Raw genomic sequence first — 21399 nt, 5'->3', positions numbered from 1 at the left:
TAAAATGCTAAGAATGCATTTGTGTCACTTATGTATCACATGTGGTACATTAGCGACTTAAATATCTTGCTTAATTTGATCATAATATGATTGTTGATTGATTTTTTTCTCTAGGAGCCAGGCTTAATAAGCAAGCACTGTTACTGCATTCCTGACATGGGTCAGACCCCTCAGAGACCAATTACAAACATGACCAGCAACATTCATAATTATAACATAACCTGAATAAATGCACATAATTAAAAAGATGGTGACAACCTTTTGATTATAACAATTGCTAGTGAATCTATTCAACTTATCAATAGGCAGAAGAGACATTGGTAAACCCACCACTTCAAGAAAGATTAATAAGCTATTTTATCACACTAAAATCATGTTAACACGCACACTGTTTACGCCTTATGGCTAAACAGTGAGTATTTTAATGTTTACGGATTTGCCACATTAACTTCCATTGTAAGTTCCTCACTGGAACCTAGATTTTTGCTTTTTGTTTAAAGAAAAGGAGGGAAAAGTTGAAATACATTTTCCTGGTAATCAACATTATGCTACAAATGCTGTTGATTGAGCTAGATTTATACTGAACCCTGGATACTTCACGGTTCAATATTAGATTTGTATTGAATCCTTATGTTCTCTGGTTTTTGGTCTAGCTTTCATAAAGCACAATTAAAGACTCCATTAAATGGATTGACAAAATAAAAAAATAAAAAATCTTTCCTGTGTTGACTTATTTCCTACTGAAACAAGCAGTTGGGTACAGACACATTGGAAGACAGTAGCTTTTAGATCACATCTCAGCAAATCCATAATTTTCTACTTGTCATTGCTAGTTGGTTGGAAATATTTGGTATTTCACTGTGGAGGAGACACTCTCATTCTTGAGAACATTTTATTGTACCAAAATGTGTATATTCCTCATCAATATTGTTTGTCCATTTTCCTTGAAGAGAAAGACTGTATATTTTTAAAGCATATGTTGTATTTTATATATTTTTATATAGGCCTATACACTGTATATGTAAAACATGCTTTAGTGCCTAACAAAAGAGAGGCTTGCAATAAGAGATTACAAGGAGACAGCTTGATGGCTCTTTGAACCATCTCTGTTCATCAATGCTTTCATCGGTTTCCACAAATGAATTTAGTGCAATTTATTGGTACAAAGACTGATTAGCTGTAAGGATGGCCCAGTGACCTTGGTGTTCTTAATAGTCTGCACCTGTTTCTAATGTGTTTTCTTTTCGCACATCTCCGCTTATTTTCAGTAGGCTGTTGTGTGCACTTCTGAACTGTCACAAGGCGATAACATAGCTCTAGTCTTCCAACACCTGCGTTGAGGAACCATGCCGAGTCCTTTTGAGTCTTGGAAAATAACCCATGGAAATCGCTAATTGCTAGTCTATAGTTTGAAATTACACTCTGTTGAATTTGATAAGTAAACGTGGTTTTGAAAAACTCGGCTTCATCAACCATATTTAGAGGTGTTTGCTAGCATCCCTATTATTATTGCTCATACTTAGCATTAGGGATTTTTCAAAACTCCTAAACTTCGGTGTGTAACTTGCCTACTTAATTTGTGCTACGGACAAGAATGTGGCTTGTTGAGGAGAGGTGTGCTTTTACTTTTCTAAGCGTTTGTACTTACATGTACGAGTTTCGCCTGTCATACAATACAGTGGATGAAACACTCCTGTGACAAACTAGCCGCAAACTTGCCAGAAATTTGCCACTCATTATTTCTAAATGAGCTTGTGATTTGCCGTAAATATTTGCCAGAAGTTTGCAGCTCTTCACTGGTAGTGGTGAACATGCAGCAAACCTTTGGCAACAATGGACAATTTGCAACTATTTTGCCGCAAAGCTCATTTGCATAAGAAAATAATCAGTGGCAAATTTGCGGCTGGTTTGTGGCAAATTTGCCATGAACTCTCGATTTTTGTTAGACTGAGGCTAGCAAACCATTTAAGTATAATGGTCAACTGAGTTTTACAACAGTAAATCACCAATGTGCGTATGCCATATACAACCCCAATTCCAAAAATGTTGGGACAGTATGAAAAATCCGAATAAGAAATCAGATGATTGCAACACATTTCAAAAAAAGTTGAGATGGGGGCTAAAACACATCTTTTCCATAAAAATGCACTTTAATCTGTCTTGAAAATTTCTATTGTGATGCTAGTGAAACTTTGTAATACAGCACTTTTCGTACCACTGTCTCCTTAAGATGATTCGCTTACAATGTATTCCTTTTTTGTAAGTCACTTTGGATAAAAGCGTCTTGCAAATGAAATTAATAAATATAAATTTAAGACTAATAACAAGGTGATGTGAAACAGGAGATGTAAAACAGGTGAGGCAACTGTATCATAGTACTGTATACTATATAAGAAGCCTCCAAAAACAGCCTAGTCCTTCAAGAGCAAGGATCGTTCAAGACTTGTCAATTTGCCAAGAGATGCTTCAGCAAATAATCCAGCACTTTGAGAACAATGTTCCCCAAAGACAAATTGGAAGGTCTTTGGGCATTTTACCCTCTAAAGTGTACAATATAGTTAAAATATTCAAGGAATCTGGTCAAATTTCGTTGTGTAAAGGGCAAGACGAAAACCACTTCTGAATGCACGTGATCTCTGATCGCTCAGACGTCACTGTTGGCACACAAAAATGGCATTCATCTGTAATGGATATCATGAACATGGGCTTGGGATAACTTAAGTAAACATTTGTTAGTCAACACCACTCACTGCTGCATCCACAGATGCAAGTTAAGACTTTACTATGCAAAGCAGCAGCCCTACATCAACACTGACCATAAGCGCTGCCGCTCTGGTCTCAGTCTCATCTTAGATGAAAAGTAGAACAGTGTAACTGTTTTTTGGTCTGAAGAGTCCAAAGTTTTTGAAAAACACAGCCGTCATGTTATCCGGGCCAAAGAGGAAAAGGACCATCTAAGCTGTTATCAGGTCAGGTCCAAAAGCCAGTGCCTGTATGGGCCAGAGGTGTGTCAGTGCCAATGGCATGGGTAACTCGCACATCTGTGAGAAAACCATGAATGCAGAAGGATATGTAAAAATATTGGAGCAACGATGTGAAGGACTCCACAACAGAAGGGTAGGAGAACACAGAGAAACGGGTTTTTCCAGACTCAAGTAAGGCTTTTAATCGGCCACTTCAATGCTTTAAAGCTTCACAAACTCAACAGTCTCAGAGGCACGTAGGCACTCAAACTCAGCTTCACGAACGTAAACACATTAGCTTCACAAACATAAATCAGCTTCCACGAGCACTGTAGGCTCCCTTGTGCCAGACTCTCTCTGCCTCTCTGCTGGTGGCGTGGCCGTTTATATGCTGCTCTCCCCATACTCACTGGAATTAGAGACAAGTGTCAGACATAATCTATCTCAGGTGTAAGCGCCCTTACTGCATTCTCTCTCTCCGGACGGATGCTCGACCACGCCCCCGCTGCCACATATCCCCACCGCCCAACTCAGGCCGGGGAGCCATCCGGCCTGTCTACCACTCCCCCCGCCCCCCATTTCTGGAAAGAGGACCACCTTGAATTTAAGGGCTGGAGAGCCAGATACCACCGGGTGATCTGCACATTGGTATCCTTCATGTGGTGGAGCCATTGGAGTTGAGCATGATCCAAGCAGAGGGTGAAGGCCCACCCCAGCAGGTAGTAACGGAGAGTGAGGATCGCCACTTGATGGCCAAACACTCCTTTTCCATGGTGCTGTACTTTGTTTCCCTCAAGGAAAGCTTGCGGCTGATGTACAGCACCGGGCGCTCCTCCCCCTCCACCACCTGTGAGAGTACAGCCCCCAGCCCTCTGTCTGAAGTGTCCATCTGCAATATGATAGGGAGAGAGAAATTAGGTGCATGTAAAAGCGGCCCCACGCAAAGTGCGGCTTTAATCTGCATAAATGCCTGTTGGCACTGCTCCGTCCACTCGACCGGGTCTGGAGCCCCCTTTTTAGTGAATTCAGTCAGTGGGCTGGTGACGTCCGAATAATTAGGCACAAACCTCCTGTAATAGCCAGCCCCAGGAATTGTCTCACCCCTTTTTGGTCTTGGGTCTCGGGCAGGTCGCAGTCACAGCAGTCTTGTCAATTTGGGGACGTACCTGGCCGTGGCCCAAGTGGAACCCCAGTTACCATACCTCCACCCGCCCAACCGCGCACTTCTTGGGGTTTGCTGAGAGCCCCGCCGATTGCAGCGACCTCAGAACTGCCCTCAGATGCTGCATATGCCGCTGCCAATCATTACTGTAAATGATGATGTCATCTAAATAGGCAGCGGTGTAAGCCAAATGCGGTCTGAGGATTCAGTCCATGAGGTGCTGAAACGTGGCCAGAGCCCCAAACAAACCGAACGGAAGCATCATGAATTGGTGTAATCCAAACGGTGTGGAGAAGGCTGTTTTTTCACGGGAAATTGGTGTCAAGGGGATCTGCCAATAACCTTTTGTCAAATCCAATGTCAAATAAAATCGAGCAGTGCCTAACCGATCGAGCAACTCATCAACGCGAAGCATTGGGTATGCATCAAATTTAGACACCGCATTGACTTTCCTATAATCCACACAGAACCGTACAGACCCGTCGCTCTTAGGAACTAGAACAACCGGGCTGGACCAATCGCTGTGGGTTTCCTCTATTACTCCCATATCGAGCATTGCATCCATTTCTTCCCAAACTATTTTCTTTTTGTGCTCGGGGAAAGGTAGGGATGGCTTTGTACCACCACCCCTGGCTTGGTCTCGATGTGGTGCTGTATGAGGTTCGTACAACCCGGTAGAGGGGAAAACATGTCTGCAAATTCCTGTTGCAACTTGGCAACCTCTGCGACTTGATACGGTGAGAGGTGGTCTCCGCAAGTGACCGGGGTGATATGATTAGGTTTTGTATTCACCTCCGCCCTCTCCGGAACTACCATAGCCAACGTCACAGGGACCGCCTCCCTCCACAATTTCAGGAAGTTGAGGTGATATATTTGACGTGCGCCCCTCTATCGGTTCGCTTTACCTCATAATCGAGATCCCCCACTCGTCGTGTGACCTCAAAGGGTCCTTGCCACTTGGCAATTTCAAGCTCGATGTGGGGAGAAATACGAGTACCTTATCTCCCGGTGCAAATTCCCACAGCTAAGTTCCCGTTATACAGTCGGCTCTGTCGTTCTTGAGCTTGGAGCAAATTGTCCTGTGTTAGTTGCCCCAAGGTGTGGAGTTTTGCTCTAAGATCAAGAACGTATTGAATTTCATTCTTACGAGCTGAAGGTCCCTCCTCCCAAGCTTTGCGTATGATATAAAGCACGCCGTGCGGGCGCCGCCCATACAGCAGCTCGAATGGGGAAAACCCAGTGGACACTTGTGGGACCTCTCGTACTGCGAATAACAGGGGATCAAGCCATTTGTCCCAATTTCTAGCATCCTCGTGAACAAACTTACGAATCATATTCTTAAGGGTTTTATTAAAGGAATGGTTCACCAAAAATGAAAATTTGCTGATAATTTACTCACCCTCAGGCCATCCACGATGTATCTGAGTTTCTTTCTTCATCAAACAGAATAAGACTTTTAGGATTTCATTTCAGGCCTCCTCCTCTAAACAATGCAAGTGAATGTACTCCATTTTTTGACGGTCCTAAATGCATATTTAGGGTGCATCCAAATCATCCACACGACTTCAGTCGACAAATAAAGTTCTTCTGAATGCAAACGATTGATTATTTTGAGAAACAAAACAATACTTATATACTTTTTAACTACAAATGTTCGCTTCCATACATCTCTGTGATGTGTGCTCATGAGAGGGATGATGTAAGCTTGTTGGCAAGGTCACGCGTCACGTGGAGGAGGAGGCAGGAAGCGCATCATTGTTTACAACAGAAACTTGCACAGAGCACAGACCAAGCGCCGTTCACAAACCAAAACAGTCCAGAACAATTTCAAAACAATATAAAATAAAAAATAATTTCCAAATAATAATAAAAAAAAATTAAAGAATGACGTGCATCCTGACTCCTCCACATGACGTGTGACCTTACCAATGAGCTTACGTCATCCCTCTCATGAATGCACGGATGGTAAACGCTGGTGCGAACTGACTTAATGCCCAATCGTTCGTAAAGCTTGCGTAGTGTCCGTGACATAAAGGTTGTGCCCTGATCAGTGAGGATTTCGTTCCACCCGGGAGATTATTTTGAAGAGTGCCTCCGCAACACTACGTGCCAAGATGCTGCGTAAAGGCACTGCTTCCGGATATCGCATTGCATAGTCCACTAGGACTAACACAAAGCGATGTCTGTGTGCTGACCATTCTAATGGCCCGACGAGGTCCATGCCAATTCTCTCGAAGGGGACCTCAATCAGTGCAAGGAGGCACAATGGCGCTTTTGGGGTGGCTGGTGGATTCACCAGCTGACATTCACGGCATGCCGCACACCACCTACAAACATCGCTGCCAATGCCCAGCCTGTAAAAATGGGCTATTAGTCGGTTCAGTGTTTTCCTTTAAAAACTCCACACATACTGTAGTTCAATCCAAAAGGATTATTTAATGCTGAAGTATGTAATTTCTACGCCACTAGCACCACTGAATGGAATGGCAAAAATACAGTAAATAATGTTTTCAAAACAGCTTTCCGAATACGCCCCTCGCTGTTGTTCAAACAGTCAGATAGTCCCGCCTCCAACTTGAGCTACTGGTTGAGTAACGTTGTTGGGACAGGTCTAAGTGGGTCTCTCAAAACAAACACATGATTTTTTTATAGTGCCACAAAGAAATTTAACCTATGAATGGCTTGCTTATAGTTGTCACTGCATATTAAGCTGGGATAGAAGTATTTTAACAGGGAAAAAGTTACATACTTCAGCTTTAAATGTAAAACATGTTGAAGATTAGCAGACAGGCAGTCAGTTCATTAAGTAGTAAGTTGCTTCCTCAAAAACAGTTTAATCAGAATACTGAAGCATGTCCTCTATTCACATCCATTCAAAAATAACTGCCGCTTGTCTTCTTGCCAGTGTCCTGCATGATGCTTTTTTGTTGTGCAAACCTTGAAGGCTCCCCCTGGGGGAAGCTTTAAGTAAGCAACCACACAGAACACTAGCAACAAGCTAAAAACTACTCGGAACACCTTAGCAACACCCTCACATCCACCCACAGCAGCCCAGCTTTGCACCGGCAAGCACCACACACATTTTCTTTAGAAAAAGTTAAAGTCTAGTCAAAGTAAGAAAGATCCATTTTGATTTTAGCATGTTCTTAGCTTTATCAAATTTGTGTTCCCTTCTTGGGCACATCTGAAATTCATCCGGAATGTTGTGAGAATGTCGTTTTACTCACTCATCACCCTCATCATCTTCCTTATCATTTCTGAATCAATAGAGCTTAGTAATAAACACTCATGTGAGAGCAAAGTGAATGACCTTTAAAGATTTTCCTCTTTCTTCCATCCACTCAGAAAAGTCTAACCTTTAAAGGCTGTTTTGTGCTTCCACATTAATTCACTTTATGGCAAAGCTCATTAATAACCGAGCCTGGCTGAGAGCACGTCTGCCTGCACGCTGTGGTGTGGGATCAAGTTGCCATAAATCAACACTGCCTGGCCACAGCCTGGCTAATTAAGAAGCGCAGTGGCTTGCTTGTCTACCGTTTAGAGAAACCTTTTTTTAAGTTTAACGCTTAGTGCTAAGCTGTGCTCTAAATACAAATCTGTTCTTTGAATTCTTTAAGGGACTGATAGCAATGTCTTGTTCCAATTACGGGCCTCCAGTGAAAACTCATCTGCAAGGCTTGGTAGAAAATCAACAGGTGTGTTTGTTGGCAACACTTCAAGGTTGCAAAGGTTTGTTAGAAGAGGAGAGAATTGGTTTTTGGATTATCCTCCTGAGAAAAGCAGCAGAAGTTAATTTATCATGGTTCATCCAGCTGCTTGTAAAGAGATGATTATGAAGAGGCAGGTCATTAAACTGTTCGACTCTTCAGTGCCCCTTGTGGCCGTTAATATAAGTCCTCTGCCTTGTAACGAACATACCAAAGCATTTGAGGGTTGTTGTTGGTTTCTTTTTTTCTTTTTTTGGCCTTTTAATGTATGGAAATAAAAAAGCAGGAGAGAGAGAGAGAGAGAGAGAGAGGGATGGGTTCGGGACATTACGCAGACTGGATTCCAACTTATGTACCTACCCTTTGTGCATAAGATCGCTGTGAGGATTATTCCGGCTTCAATACAAGTTAAGCTCAAAAGACATAATTTGTGGCAAGATATTGATTAACACAAGAATACATTTTGACTTGCCCCTACTTTTCTTTAAAAAAAAGCAAAAATCTGGGTTCCAGTGAGGCACAATGGAAGTGAATGAGGCCAATCCATAAATGTTAAAATACTCACTGTTTCAAAAGTATAGCCACAAGATGTAAACAATATGCGTGTTAACATGATTTTAGTGTGATACAATTGCTTACTAACCTTTTCTGTGTATAGTTATAGCCAATTTTACAACTTTGTTGCCATGACGACGTAATGTCAACAAACCTTAAAACCCTAAAATGGCTGTTAAAATTACAATTTAAACAACTTTTCAACTCAAATAATACATGAGTTTTAACTGAAGAATAAATGTTTTTTGGTGGTAATCAATACATTTCGATTGAGCTTAACTTGTATTGAATCCGGAGTATTCCTTTAAAGTCAAAATGAAACTTTCATAATGTGATATACTTCAAAATTAAACTCAATACAAAACAATACATGTTACAAATATAGTTTGCAAATAGGAGGGCTTGATGACATCAGCCATAAAGGATTGTGATGCACCGATCAGGAAATTTGAGGCCGATAACAATATTTTAACACTGTAATTGGCCGATAATGATATGCTCTCTTATATTTGTTTATAGTGCCCCTTGCCACACTTTAAGTTAAATGCTGCAGTTTCATGTGACTGCCTTACACTGTTTAATTACATTCAGTTTATACTAATTGTGAAATGCTAACATTTATTTGAATAGAAAACAGTTATGAATAGTTTTGTTGTCACAATTAAAGATCACTGTGACATACTGGCAACCAGTAAACACCATGAGAGCATCACACACAGAGATAAAAAAAAATAAATATAAAAAGATGCATCCATGACAAGCTCCAAAACTGTTTCAGTGAGAAATAGATAATGTCTATGATTTATTCACAATTTTTCCTTGTAATTTCCAGTGCACCTGTGCCCGCAAAACACTACCACCTGGTGGAACCACCCGAGACTCCTGTCCAGGGCCTGTAGATTTATGTCGTCTCTGGCGACTAAGGCCTATGGTGCCGCTGGACAGGCCGCCTCCGCCCTGCACGCCATGGCTCTCCTGCAAGTACACCAAGCCAAGGTGCTAAAGGAACTGCACGAGGGTAGTTCTGACCCAGGATTGATGCAGGAGCTGCATTCGGTGACCAATCTTGCTCTCCGGTTGATGAAGGTCACGGCACGGATGCTCGGGCAGGCGATGTCCACCCTCGTGGTCCAGGAACACCACCTTTGGCTCAACCTGGTCGAGATGAGGGAGGCTGACAAGGTATGGTTCCTTGATGCCCCCATCTCCCAAGTTGGCCTATTCGGCGACACAGTCAAGGACTTTGCCCAGCAGTTCTTGGTGGATAAGAAGCAGACTGAGGCTATTCAGCACATCCTGCCCCGGCGTGGATCAAGATTTCGCACCCCGTCTGCTCGTCGCCAAGGGCGTCCCCCTGCGGCAAAAACACCGGCTCCGCCGCAGTCCGCCCCGGCGGCCGGGCACCGGCGTGAAGCCAACCGCAGGAAGCAGACTCCCCCCATCTCATGGCCCACCGCCAAGAACCCAAGGAAGGCTTTGAAGCGCCCCTGTCCGCTGCATTGGAGGTGGTAAGCAGACCACTCCATCCCCTGGTGGAGGGCTGGGAGGAGAATCTTTGGTTTGAGCTGCGGTACCCACATTGTCAAGAAAAGAGCGGTTTCCTCATTCCCTGGGTCACACATCCGGTGTACATGGGCGTCGTTATCACGACCACCGGACACCGCACCTTTATGGCAGGCATGACGCTCCGGAGGCAGGCCCCCTGCCCCTGCACGCCCAGCTGTGGCACAAACACACCCATGCCAGGGCGGTTTTGACAGACTACGATGATGATTTCCCTCCTCCCCCTGACCGGTTCTATAGTGGGTATCCGGAGCCAGGTAAGTGCTTCGATGTCCCCAGACTCAGTACGGCCACGAGTTCGGGGCTCGAGCCCCCTCAACATGGTGCCTCAGGCTCCGCCCGGCCGCGAGGCCCCACCCAACAGTACGTCTGACGCGATTGTCCCCTTGGTCCCCCTCGCCCGGAGTTTGGAGGCATGGTGTGAGCTCTCCAACCCGTCGCGATGGCTGACTAGGACCGTCCAACTCGACTATGCGATTCAGTTCACCAGGCATCCGCCCAGGTTCAACGGTGTCCGTTTCAACTCAGTGAAGGGCGAGAACGCCGCTGCCCTGCGTGCGGAGATCGCGACTGTAGCGTGTGGCATGCACATAGTATGGGTAGCACGTGGGATGGCACCCGGGGCGGCAAAGAGTTTGGGCCAATCAGAAGATAACCAGGTACGTGAAGGAGGCAAAATATACACATACACACTCAACAACCGACTTTAGTGAAATAACAGATTTGTACTGAATAACTTAACTAACAAACTTTGCAGATAAAACAATAAACAGTACAACAAATAAATCTTAAAATAATACAATAAACACAATCAGAGATTTAAATTCAAATGTTCATTCCTTCAAATTGTTAATTTAATCTAATTACGCCTATTTAGTTTATTTGAAGCTAATAAAATGTTTATCGATTTCAATTCCTAATCTATTATCAAATTTAACTCTTTTGTAACTCTTTACCTCAAATGAACTCAATAAAATGTAATTGAAACCAAACAAATAAAATTACAGTTACTTATTAATTACATATACAATTCAAATAAACAATTATACAATTAAACAAACAATAATCAATCAACTGAATTACCAAATGTACTAAATAACATTGAATAAATGTCAAATAACTGAATGTCACCGCTCTTCTTCCTTACCACAACTATGGGCAAGGAAAAAGGGGATTCGGATTCACGAATGACCATAGCATCAAGTAACTCTTGGAGGTGTTTCTTTACAGCCTCTAGATCCTCAAGATGGATGGGTCGGGATCTGTGCTTTAAAGGGGTTTTATCTGCAAGATTCATTCGGTGTTTGACTTTATCAGTGCGTCCAAAATCTTGGGAATGCAGAGAGAATACCTCTGACATTTCCTGCAACTTTTTCGTAAGTCTGCCCTTCCACTTAGATGGAATGGGTGAATTCCCAAAGTCGAATTCAAGAGCTGGGCTCTCAGTAATGTTTGCTTCTTTGTTACAGCTCGGCTGCTCACCAGGTGACACGGACTGTACTGCCTTTAACTCAGCAACCACGCATCTAGGAGGAATTTTGACATCATGAGCCGTAGGATTTACAACTACTACAGGTAAGTGACAGTTCCGAGTTTCTCCCAAAGTGACGACACATGCCTCCACCATTATAGGTAAAGGAGAAAGAGACGGATGTTCAACAACTATCCACTTATCAGAGTGCGATCCATGGACATGAGCTGTACCACAGAGAACTATGCTTTGACCAGCTAGAATTACTTGAGAGGTTCGTTCAGGCATTCGCACCAGTCCAACATTTCCATCTACACTTTGCTTCTGGTGCAATTCCAGGGTTTTAAGAACTTGTTAATACCCGAATGTAGGAGAGAAAAAATGAGTTTCTTGCTGTGAGAAATCCTTGTACAACTCATCCAAAGTGTCCTTGCCAATCAGCGCGGATGGCTGAAGAACAGAAGAAAAGTCAGGAACAATCAGAGCTAACATGGTTATCTGCATGTCAATTCCCATGAAGTCCCTTGGGAAAGTGATGGTTACTTCCAGGTAGCCAAGTTAAGGAACGTTTTGACCATCAAGCAAACAGTTACAAGTCACTCCTGCGATGTCTACTTGCGCAGTACATTTTGTCCCAACGAGTCCTTTTGTCAAAGACAAAAGTCTGTTTGTCCCTCAATAGGAACTGCTTTCAGTTTAACTGCGGTTTGGGGTTGCTATTTCGCAAGTCCCACTCTCTCTGTCATTTCAAAATTGCATCCGCTACTAGTGCGGGGTTAGGATCATTGGTGCACGATCGAGCAAGGTGCCCATCTTCTCTGCAATTAAAGCAATAACCTGGCTTGGGTCTGGCTGCTTGTGGTTTGTCTGGGACTTGGGGTTCCTCTTCAGAACCTTTCGAACTGTGCTCTTTCCGAACTTTGACAGTGTGAACCTTGTGCTTTGACTTATCTTTGGGTTGCTTTGTAGCTAACACGGCAAGTTGGTTGCGAAGCCTAGCTACCTGACTCGCCAGTTCCACTGCAAGTGAACTGAGCAAAGTTTCTTAATCATTTTCCACAGCTGTTTGCAGGTGCATCATAAAACGCGGTTTAGCGTTCCCCAATTGCTGCCTCATGCGAGCACTTTTGGAAGCTTGCATACTCTCCTTAATTCGGAGTAAGGTCATCAGTTCTGTGAAGGATGGAGGGGAGTGTTTTCTCTGTTCTAGTTTTAACACTGAAATCAAAGAGCTCTCCCAACACCCTCTACAGAACTGCCTGAGCAAGTGCTTATCTACTTCAGAACTATCCACTCCAACTCGTCGCAGGGCGGATTGCAACGTTACATGTAGCTGTTGCAGGTAAGTGGACGGCGCTTCACTTGAGTTTTGCAAGGTATTCAGAAACTTAATGAACAACTCATCACCATCCTCTATCAGTGCAAAAACAGAATCAAGAAGTTGGAGGTAAGTGATTGGTGATGCCGTCGACCCTACTGACTTAACAATGTCAACTGCCGGAGGCAAAAGAGTCTCACAGACTCTATGCACTCAGTGGAAGTCGGAAACCATTGGATCTGAAATTAGTAAATCAATGCTAGCGCGCCAAGTATCAAAGTCAACTTTGTTGGAAGAGCGAGGAATTCGGCCAGAAAACTTGAGAAGTCGCAATGGAGAGTTTCCATGAACTGCCAGATCATTGTTGTGCACAAGGTGTTCCACTACAACTTTCTGTATTACAGGTGGGTTCAAGTTACTGATTGTAACAGATGGAACTTCTGAATTTGTGACTGTTTGCACCAACAGAACAAAGGGACGCTCTTCAGAGCTGGTTGTTCTTTGTGGCTGCGCAGACGTGAAATCAGTCAAAGACTGCTCAACCGAGTCTGCAGGTAAAGTATCACTGACTGCAGTATCAACAGACACAGGACTTGGCGTCGGCACTACTACCTCATGAATATGCATTAGCATGCCCTTTAAGACATCCTCAAAGGTTTCCCCACTGCACTTAGCCAACTTTTTTAGCTCAGTGAGGTAAGTTTGAGTTGTGTCTTTTCCCAATTTCTGAATGTGGCAGCGGGGGCGTGGTCAAGCGTCCGTCCGGAGAGAGAGAAAGCAGTAAGGGCGCTTGCACCTGAGCTAGCTTATGTTTAACACCTGTTTCTAATTCCAGTGAGCATGGGGAGAGCAGCATATAAGCAGCCACACCACCAGCAGAGAGAGAGAGAGAGAGTCTGGCACAAGGAAGGCCACGGTGCTCCTGAAGCTGCTATGTTTAATCTGTTATGTTTGTGAAGCTGATGTGTTTAAGTTACTATGTGCCTGTGAAGCTGACGAGTTTGTGAAGTTTGCCTATTGAAGCATTGAAGTAGCCGATTAAAAGTCCTACCTGAGCCTGGAAAAACCTGCTTCCTTGTGTTCTCCTTCCCTTCTGTTTGTGAGCTGTTTAACTGAATATAAACGTTAGACAGAGCATCAACTTAGTAAGAAACATCAGGGTTGCTCTCAGACTGCTGGACATAAGGCAACATCAGCTGCAAATTTTTCACTGCTTGTCCAGAGTTAAACTCAACTATCAACGAACTTTGTGACTATGCACTGGGGTTTTCGCATGGGATAATTCTGTGAATTGACCTGTATTTTTTCACAAAGTTGAGTATTTCCTCATCAATGTCAGTTTCAGTGATGCCAGAAATTAAGATGGCATTCGGAATTTTTATGCCTTTCTCTTCTACAACATCCACTTTGTTTCTGATTTCTCCGAAATTTGTTTCTGCTAAATTGGGCTATTTACGCAGGAAAGTTGATTGTTGATTGTGTATGCCACTCTGCCTCCTGGCTGTTCTCGCCAAAGAATTTCCCCTTGTAGCGGGTGGCATGCACATAGTATGGGTAGCACGTGTGATGGCACCCGGGGCGGCAAAGAGTTTGGGCCAATCAGAAGATAACCAGGTACGTGAAGGAGGCAAAATATACACATACACACTCAACAACCGACTTTAGTGAAACAGATTTGTATTGAATAACTTAAGTAACAAACTTTACAGATAAAACAATAAACAGTACAAATAAATATTAAATAATACAATAAACACAATCAGAGATTTAAATGCAATGTTCTTTCATTCAAATTGTTAATTTAATCTAATTACGTCTATTTAGTTTATTTGAAGCTAATAAAATGTTTATTGATTTCAATTCCTAATCTATTATCAAATGTAACTCTTTTGTAACTCTTTACCCCAAATGAACTCAAAATGTAATTGAAACCAAACAAATAAAATTACAGTTACCTATTAATTACCTATACAATTCAAATAAACATTTATTCAATTAAACAAGCAATAATCAATCAACTGAATTACCTAATGTACTAAATAACATTCAATAATGTCCAGACTCACAAATACCTCAACCTTTTCGTTATCGAATGAAAGTAGAGATGAATTGAAGATTATTCGGAAATCCACGAACAGAAGATATTCACAGTTCAGATAAGACTTTTTTGACTTGCCATCAAACTGTGCAGAAACATCCACGATTAATTGTTCCCTATCCTCATTGAAAACGTGGTCCAACTCGAACAAAACATATATACAAAAGCTGGCCCGCACAAAGCAAGAAAACATTCTCAGAAACATTTCAGACAATTATTTTAACTTTGTTAACTTACAATACACGCATTAGCTTTAGCTCTAAATGCTATGCCTCGTGGTAGCATTTACACAACACAGTTTCTCAACTAAGTTTACTCAAACAAGTTTACGTTTCTGATTCTTATTTATATTTAGAATGAAAGATTAAACTTACCGATTGCCTCAATAATGAACTAAACTTTTTCTTTTCTTCCAGGTTTTATCCGGATGAACAGTGAAATAAATGACTTCATCACTCAGCTTTATCTCGATTAGATATCAAGATTCACTCTCAGGTAAGTATTTTTCTCTTTTTCTAGAGCTTTAGTTTAAGATTAAACTAATCTTTTCTATTTTTCAGACTTTCGCTGCTATAAATTCCTAACAGCACAGTTGATCGGCATCTCGTTGCTCTTTGCTTCTGTTCTGTGTCTGTCTGTGTTAACTCTAGGGTGGAGTCAGCGGCTACAGCAAGATTGGCTGATTGGATAAATCACATTTCCAGCGCTGATCCAAGCTCTTATTGGTCAAGTTTATCTGCAATATTTTTTTTACATATGTTTGCAAGTATTAATAATAAATATACAATTTTGCATATTTTTCTGACTCTTTGGTTTTCATTCTGTTTCTAGTTACTTCACATATTTTAGTTAAATATGCACTTTAGTTAGTTTTAAGCTGATAATTTAGAATACAATTCACTCTGATTTTACATCTGGGTTACACAAACCTTCTGTGGAAGGACGCGATAGAGCCTGTCCCTCCAGCCGAGATGAAGAAGGAGTTCTACAGCCCCTACTTCATCGTACTGAAGAAAGGCGGTGGGTTGCATTTTAGCAAGCGTTCAGCATCAAGATTGGTTCGCGTCGGTAGACCTGAAGGACGCGTACTTCCACGTCTTGGTTTTACCTCGACACAGGCCCTTCCTGCTGTTTGCCTTCGAGGGCCAGGTGTACCAGTACAAGGTCCTCCCCTTCGGTCTGTCCCTGTCACCTTGCGTCTTCACGAAAGTCGCAGAGGCAGCCCTCGCCCCGCTAAGGGAAGTGGGCATCCGCATCCTCAACTATCTTGATGACTGGCTAATCCTAGCTCACTCTCGGGATTTGTTGTGTGCGCACAGGGACCTGGTGCTCAGGCACCTCAGCTGACTGGGGCTTCGGGTCAACTGGGAAAAGAGCAAGTTGTCCCCGGTGCCGACTGCATTGGCACATCAACTGCCTCGAGTTGCTGGCAGTGTTGATCGCCCTGCGGAGGCTTCGGCCATTGATCCAGGGCAAGCACGTGTTGGTCCGGACGGACAACACAGCGATGGTAGCATACATCAAATTCCAAGGCGGCTTGCGCTTCTGTCGCATGTCGCAACTCGCCCGCCGTCTCCTCCTCTGGAGTCAGCAGCGACTCAAGTCATTGCGAGCCACTCACATCCTGGGCTGCGGACGTGCTGTCGTGGCAGATCACACTCAGGGGAGAGTGGAGACTCCAACCCCAGGTGGTCCAGCTGATTTGAAGTCGATTCGGTCAAGCGCAGGTATACCTGTTCCCTTCCCGGGAATCCTCCCACTGCCCGCTCTGGTACGCCCTGACCGAGGCTCCCCTCGGCACAGACATGCTGGCATACAGCTTGTCCCAGGGGCTACGCAAGTATGCGTTCGCCCAGTGAGCCTACTTGCACAGACCCTATGCAAGGTCAGGGAGGACAAGGAGCAGGTCGTCCTAGTAGCACCCTACTGGCCCACCCAGACTTGGTTCTCGGACCTCACACTCCTCGCGACAATCCCCCCCCACCCCCCCAGTGAATTCCCCTGAGGAAGGACCTTCTTTCTCAGAGACGGGGCACCAACTGGCACCCACGACCAGACCTCTGGAATCTCCATGTCTGGCCCTTGGACGGGATGCGGAAGGCTTAAGTGGCCTACCACCCGCAGTGGTAGACACAATCACTCAGGCTAGGGCTCCCTCTACGAGGCACCTGTATGCTTGAAGTGGCGTCTGTTCACTAAGTGCTGTTCTTCCCGACGCGAAGACCCCCAGAGATGTGCAGTCGGGTCGGTGCTTTCCTTCCTGCAGGAGAGGCTGGAGGGGCGGCTGTCCCCCTTCCACTTTGAAGGTGTACGTGGCCGCTAGAGCGGCGCACTACGATGCAGTTGACGGTAAGCCTCTCGGGAAGCACAACCTGATCATCAGGTTCCTTAGAGGTGCGAGGAGGCTGAACCCTCCCAGACCGCACCTCATTCCCTCATGGGATCACTCCGTGGTCCTACAAGGCCTGTGGGTAGCCCCGTTTGAGCCCCTGGAGTCAGTTGAGCTAAAGGCTCTCTCTTTGAAGACTGCCCTCCTGACTGCGCTCACTTCCATCAAGAGGGTAGTGGACCTGCAGGCGTTCTCTGTCAGCGCCACGTGCCTGGATTTCGGTCCGGAATACTCTCACGTGGTCCTGAGACCCCGACCGGGCTATGTGACCAAGGTTCCCATGACCCCATTTCAGGATCAGGTGGTGAACCTGCAAGCGCTGCCCCAGGAGGAGGCAGACTCAGCCTTGTCATTGCTGTGTCCGGTGCACGCTTTGCACATCTATTTGGATCACACACAGAGCTTTAGACGCTCTAAGCAACTCTTTGTCTGCTTTGGAGGACGGTGGAAAGAAAGCGCTGTCTCCAAACAGAGGATCTCCCACTGGGTCATTGACGCCATCGCCTTGGCATATCACACCCAGGACGACTGGGCCCTGATCAATGGCGCCTCTTTAGCAGACATCTGTAGAGCAGCGGGCTGGGCAACACCCAATACATTTGCGAGATTCTATAATCTCCGGATTGAGCCGGTTTCGTCCCGTGTATTGTCAGGTACGAACAGGTAAGTGTGCGGGACAACTGGCCGGGTGTACCGCTTGCACATAGTGCCTTTCCCCACCTGCAGGGGGAGACGTGCGCTTTTACCCCCCAGCCGTGTTCACAAGACTGTGGACCCTGGATGTCCTTCCTCCATTTAACTCAATGCCGGCCCAGTACATGTGCTAGTAGGCCCTGTACTGGGATAGGTGCTCCACATGCACTGGTTGCCTGTCTGTAACCCCATGTGATGTATCTTCCACGAGACGGTTTCCACGTTGGTTAACCCGTGTCTTCCTTGGGCAGAGTCGCCATGTTTGTAGAGCTCCATCCCCTCTGGGTAGGACCTACCACGGGGACTTCTCCACATGCGACACTGCTGACAAAACTCGGTAAGACCATGTGACATATTTCCACATATTTTCTCCCCTTCGGGCAGGGTGTGGTCTCCACGGTGTCTTCCCCTTGGGAGTGACACCCCCCCAACGTGGACATTTATGGCCCCCAGTTGATTGATTTCCACTCTTTTTTGGAGAGAAAAAGAAGGGAAGAGGCCACGGCTGGGGTAGCCTGTCCCCATTTTTGGGCAGTCGACTTGTCCCCAAGGTGCAGGGGACTGTACGATGCTTGTAGGAGCATTGGGGGATGTTACGTGATGGCCAGGTGCGCTGGCTACGAGGCACACAATGGTCTGCCCATCTCCCACCACCAGTCCACGTAACACAGTTCAGCTAGTTGTTGCATTTCGTATAGGGACCCCTAGTTTCACTACATCGACACAACGTCGAGTGAGTGACAGATAGTGAACGTCCTGGTTACTTTCGTAACCTCCATTCCCTGATGGAGGGAACGAGACATTGTATCCCTCCTGCCACAACACTGAACTACCTGCTGAAATGACCGGGACCTTGTCTCGGCTCCTCAGCACAAAACCTGAATGAGTGGTTGCAAGCCAGCTCCTTTTATACCCGTATGTCCGGGGGAGTGGCATGCAAATTCCACTCACCAATTCCCATTGGCCTTTTCTCAAAGATCAGAGGTGTTTGGGGCTCCCAAGAGTGACCCCTAGTGTCACTACATCGACACAACATCTTGTTCCCTCCATCAGGGAATGGAGGTTACGAAAGTAACCAGGACTTTTTAACTTGATTCAATAGGCCTGTATGATTATGTCAGGAATGTAACAGGTTGATGAATACACATCCTCACATGCTTAACACACTTCTAAAGCATGAGAAATGTGGCAGAAGAAAATGTAAAACGACTATCAGAAAGTATGTGTATAATATGTGTCTTATTAAATCCCATTTACAATAAATAATAATATTTGGCTTCAATATGATCATATTCCATGTTCAAACTTAATATCCGTTTTCGATTGAACAATTGTTACTAATTGCATTCAAAATAAATACAAACACATCATTTTAGCAGTATGACACCATTTTGATTTGCATATCCTTTCAAAAACAGTAGCCTATGCGTTGTGATGGTGGATACGGGGTCCCGTTCTTCCCGTTAGTCTTCCCGTGGGTTTTGTTCATATAAGATCATCGTTAGATTATATTTGGCCTCATATCTGCCACAGCTGTTGCACTTTGGGATATAAAACAGCAGTTTGCATTTTGGAGTCTGTTTGATTTCTTTGTGAAAAGTTCAAATCCACCAACAGCAGATGAGGGTCAATTGGGTCTAACAAAGCAGACACGATAATGATGGTGATCTATTTTTTCACGATCCAGTGATTATGATGAAAATTTAAAGAGGCCCAAATCTCCAATAATCTCTAGGAAATGGGGCATTTCAGTCCTCCCAAAAATGATTTGGGCATTTTCAGCTCAATTTGTGTGAAGGCCCATTGAACGCAGCATATTTGTGGGCTGCAAAAAGAACCTGGAGGTGGCCGGAACAGTAACTTCATCTACTACCACACACCGTCTGACTATTGTGACTCACATTACTTCAAGTATATTCAAATTTGTATTCACATCTTTATTTGTTGTTTAATTTGTTTTTACATCCATTTGCAGCATCAGTGTCCTCTCTGTCTCTAACTTTACAGCGAGTTAGAATAACCACCATAATGACTCTTGAAAGCGGGTGCCTTACAATTCATACACATGTCATATTACATTTTTAAAACAAACCTGCATATTTATCTTAATTACAGCATGTCTGAAAGTGTAAATGCTAATGCTTAGAACTGCCCAAAACTCACAGTGGCCACAATGTCGTGCTTTTAGGGCTGAGCAAGTGTTCATTTATTAGAGTAGCAGTGTGTCTGATTATTTGCATGTTGCAATTAATGCTGCACACTCTACCATGACAGGTAATTTAGGCCTGTCATTTCAAAACAGTCCAACATTTGTCAAAAAAGTGAAAACAGCACCCTTCTTTATATCGAAGACACTTATTGAATGCTGCATTGCATTCAGTTGCCTATTCTAACGCCCGCATCTCTTGGAAGCTAGACTGACGGGCTGAACCAAATGCAAAGGCATTCTACATTATTCTACAATCCTACAGGCCTGACAGGATTTGGACAAGGGCATTGAGTCAGATCTTGATGTTGTGGTCTCATCTTTCATGTGTTTGTCCAGACAGTCAATTGGCTCTTTGCCTTAGAATGGACTTTTATCACTGTATTGATTTACAAGACATGCATTTCCTTTGCTAAGCTCAGATGTCTTAAGTAATAGGCACATTTGTTTATTTTATCTGTCTGTCCATCCGTCCGTCTGTCCGAAAAAAAATCTAATTTGTTAATGCTTCCTTTCATACCATTAATCTATTTAGCCAATGCCAGTGCATTGTACTGTAAATAATTTGTTAATGTTTAACAACAGGCCTCCGTATTTTTAGCATTGTGGCAATTATTATTAATTGAAAATTAATAATAATGAAAATGTGCTTTCAGATCTTTGTGTAGTGAAAGAAATGGAGGTGTCCCCTGAGATGCAGACAGCGGCTCAAGACTTTTTGGAAGCTGTTTTTGCCACCCTGTCCCCTCTAAACCACCCCCTAGAGCTTTAACTCAAGTTCTGGAGGGTTACCTGGACAGGAGACACCTTTGGGACCAATTTTACAATCTAGCAGTTACAACCCAACACGACACTTCATGCCATGCTCTGTCCTACATACACTTAGATTTCAAAAAGACAAATTTTTGGTCAGATTCAAAAATACCATTCGTAGGGTATTTACAGTTCGGTTGATAACCACAATTGTCATGTCCCCCCACTGTGTCCCCTAACTGCCTCAATTTAAAATCTGACCAGCAGTCTGGTCAATGCCCTGTGGAAATATAGGAAGCCCATCATCAAATCAAAGCCGTAATTAAACCTTCAGCTATCTTTTTGATTGCTTATTTAATTTAATTAAAAATGTCTTTTTTTCCCTTCTGTAAAATATGAATATTTCCCATTGTGTTATTGGTCGCCATATCTATTTACTCATACTGACTGAGGGGATTTAATCCACATTCAAGGCTCAAACTTTCTGTATATTTATTTCATATGGGGTGTAATTATTTTTA

The 21399-nt window shown here is 43.9% G+C and overlaps 1 pseudogene; it reads left to right on the top strand.

Moving 5' to 3' along the window:
• The window catches only part of LOC127420679 (uncharacterized protein KIAA0825-like), a 229542-nt pseudogene that overhangs the window by 65707 nt on the left and 142436 nt on the right, over nt 1-21399 (top strand).

The sequence above is a fragment of the Myxocyprinus asiaticus genome, chromosome 3 (genome assembly GCF_019703515.2).
Source record: "Myxocyprinus asiaticus isolate MX2 ecotype Aquarium Trade chromosome 3, UBuf_Myxa_2, whole genome shotgun sequence".
Lineage (NCBI taxonomy): Eukaryota > Metazoa > Chordata > Actinopteri > Cypriniformes > Catostomidae > Myxocyprinus > Myxocyprinus asiaticus.
Note: the sequence above shows the minus strand (reverse complement) of the source record. Positions and strands in the feature narration are given on the sequence as shown.